This window comes from Octopus bimaculoides, chromosome 8 (assembly GCF_046866305.1).
Source record: "Octopus bimaculoides isolate indiv1 chromosome 8, ASM4686630v1, whole genome shotgun sequence".
Taxonomy (NCBI): domain Eukaryota; kingdom Metazoa; phylum Mollusca; class Cephalopoda; order Octopoda; family Octopodidae; genus Octopus; species Octopus bimaculoides.
In genome coordinates, this window is record NC_142935.1 from 44,484,982 (window position 1) to 44,488,992 (window position 4,011).

Below are 4,011 nucleotides of genomic sequence, written 5' to 3' on the forward strand. Positions count from 1 at the left end.
CAATAAAATAAAGTACCAGTCAAATACTAGAGTTAATGTAATCAACTTGCCCCCCCCCCCCAACTCCTAGAATTGCTGGCCTTGTGCCAAAATTTGAAACGATAATTCCTTGTGGTATGTAAGTGTGTTGTATGTTCAAACCCCACTGAAGCTGACAATACTTTAGAACCACCTGCAGCGTTTGATTTTTTTTTTTTTTTTTTTTTTTTTTGTCACAGTGCAGATGACCCTTTTCAGGTCATCTGTGACTAGTTGCAGGAGGGTATCTTAAGGTAACAAATTGGCAGAGTTGTGAAAGCAGTGGTCAAAATACCCAATAGTATTTATTCCAACTCTCTATATTCTGGGTTCAAATCCTGCAGAAGTCAACATTGCCTTTCATCCTTTCAGGGTCAATAAAATAAAATGCAAGTTCAAGGGTAGTGGGTTCAAGGATTGTTTGACCATTAGATAAGATGCTTTGCATTATTTGTTCCAACTGTTTACATTGAATTCTTGGTTGATAGACTTAATCTCTCATTTGGATTAAAACACCATTGCACCATCTGGTCCTTGGATGCCTTTAACAGAGTTCACTCTTGCCAACATTCAGACCAGGTCACTGGTTTGAGGGTAACTTCCTTGCTCCGTCCCTGACTAAGTGGTATCAAATAAGATTATAAAAGTGGTTGGGGTCCTGGCTTGAATGCTTGAAATGGTGAACTCTACTTAAGGCACCCAAGTAGAAGAGACGGTGACAGTGGTGATGAGCAAAATATGATGGTGTCAAGGTAGAACGACTTGCAGTATTTAGTTGCAATCCCATACATTGCAGTTTCAAATCCTGCTACTGGTCAACCTTACCTTCCATTTTCCTGGAAAAAATGAGTTGTACCTGTATTTCAAAAGACGAGCTTTGTCACATTCTATGTTGCGCTGAATCTCTCTGAGAACTAAATTAAGGGTTCACATGTCTGTGGTGTGCTCAGCCACTTGCACATTAATTTCATGAGCAGGCTCTTCGGTTGATCAGATCATCTGGAACACTCATTGTCATAACCAATGGAGTACCAGTTATATACTGAGGTTGTTTCAGTTAACTGTACTTGATTCTCTAAAAATGTGTACTCTGTAAGAAATTATTATTAGGGTGGGGATCTGGCAAAATCCTTAGTGTCAAAGAAATTACCCTAGTGTATTTTTTCCTGCTGTTTGTTTTTTGTTCAAATCCTGTTGAAGTCCGTTCTGTCTTTCATCCTTCTGGGGTCAATAAAATGAAGTACCAGTCAAATACTGTGATCAATGGAATTGACTAATACCCTCCCCTCAAAAAATGTTGACCTTGTGCCTAAATCTGAAATAATTATTATTAGGACAGTGAATTAGCTAAATCATTAAAGTGTCAGAAAAATGCCTTGTAGTATTTGTTTTATATCTTTATACTCTGAATTCAAATCCTACTATGGTCAACTCTTTTTTTTTTCTTCTTTTCATCTTTCTCGGGTCAGTAAAATAAAGTGCTAATCAAGTACTGGGGTTGATATAACTGACTAATGCTTCCCCTCAAAACTGTTAGTCAATACAATAGATAATAGTCAAAACAATAGATAATATTATGGAGATGTACTTGCATAGCAAGTGACCTGATCTGAGATCTTGTGCTGGAACGTAAACAATTGCAGCGTGGAAGGTGTTTATAAGCCATTTAAGAAACACACAAAGATCGTTAGATTCACTTCAACATTTAAATTTAATTTGCCAAAATATTTTCATCGCTTTGAGACCGCGACCTGTTCACTGACAAAATTCTGTGCTGCATCACAGATAATATTATTTATATTTAATCAGTTATATATATATATATATATATATATATATATATATATATATATATATATATTTAAAATTCTAAATTAAAATCCTACAAGGGGCAACTTTATTTTTCATTTGAGTTGAAAAAAATAAATAGCACTCGAGTTGCAGAGTGGAGAAGACTGAATAAATTTACTCTTCTCCTTTAAATTTATGGTTTTGTGTGGTAACTGTTGAAAATCATTACCGTGGATAGACCCATAGTGAAAAAGGTAAGCTTCTTCTTGTCACAGTTTCAATCCTCAACCAAAGGTGGTTCACATCACTTTATTTCTGCAATGAATTCATTTTGGGAAAGTAATAAATATTACCTTATTTTCATTTTCCCACAATTTTGTTTTTGACCCTTTAGCATTTAAACCAGCTATATCCAGTTCAAATATGTTCAAACTGGTCAGATCCAGTCTTTCACACGTACCCTACTATGTCATTCTAAAATTAATACAATCACATCATTGGAGTCTCAAAGCTATGAGATAATGCATGGTTAATTTGAAACAATGTGAATAAATAAGCATTACACTTGACAGAGTAATTTGAATGTTAAGGGTTAAAATATAGGGGGTTGTTTTTGATAGTAGAGATGATGAAAAAAAAACTTTTTATCTGTGTGACTTGATCACCTCCCTGACCACTACCACATACATACCTACCTACCCAGGGATAATTTAAAGTTACCACAGTCTGGGGTGCAATTTACATTTACAACCAACAGTAGCAGCAGTAACAAGAATGACTTGGAAAAAAAAAAGAAAAACAAAACACAAAAAAAGGAAGGGAAAAAACAACAGAAGAAAAAAGGAAGGGAAAAAGCAACAAAAGAAAACAGCAAAAAAGTAAATAAAGAAGACCAACTATAAATAAAAAAAAATTAGCCTTCTATCCCGTACCATGCTCTGATATCCTTATCACAGATATCCATGATCCACAGGAGACAATATTCCTCAATATTTGGACTGGCACATATTCGTTTCTGGGCCAAAAAAAGAAGAAACAAATTATTTCCTTTCTCTCTATTTTATTTATTCTTTTTTTTTTTGTTGTTGTTGCTGTTTCTGTAACTTTTACAGACCTCTGACCAAAGCAAGGTGTTTTACAGTCCAACAAGAGTTTAAAATATTTATGATGAAATAAGCAGCATGAGGCAGTGAAATACTTTTTCTACATCTCAATCTCCTCTCTCACTTCATCTTATCTCTCTCTCTCTCATATATATATATATATATATGTGAGTGTGAGTGTGTGTAAATATATATATATATATATATATATATATATATATATATACACACACACATGCACATATGCATGTGTCTGTGTGTACATATATCACATACAGACGTAATGCATACACATTGTCTTTCATTTACATGCCTCCATTTTTTTTTCATGATCTCTTGTCTCTGACATACAGAACCATGTATTCTTGCATATCACTTGACACATATACCCACTTGTGTGAATGTGTGTATGTATATATGTATATATATATATATATATATATATATATATATATATATATATATATATATATATACATGCATATGTATGTATGCATATATGAATGTATATATATATATTGTGCATGCGTACATGCATATTATGTTTATATATATTTTATAGATATAGGTATAACATACACACAGGCACACATTTAGCCACCCACACATGGATATACGTTCATTCAAACACAATTCTTGCAACTTTTTACATACACTCACAATATACATATCCATATGTATTCACACACACACTGCTCTCCACACATCCACTCTTCCTTTAAGCATTACACACACACACACACACATGCGTGTATATATATATATATTTATGTATATATATATATATATATACTTTATTTAAAAGCAGCAGAAATATAACAAAAGACTGTTACTCTGAGTTTCACGTTCCCGTTCATCGGACAGTTTTAACTCAGAGTAACAGTCTTTTGTTATATTTCTGCTGCTTTTAAATAAAGCATATTACTCTACCTCTGGTATTTGAGTACTCCTTTTTCCACCTTGTTGCACATTCTATGTGCTAACTCCGGTATATATATATATATATATTGAATTTCTCTCTCTCTCTCTCTCTGATATGCATAAACATGCTTTCTCCCTCTCAAACCATCATATATTCAAACCATTCACACATACAGAG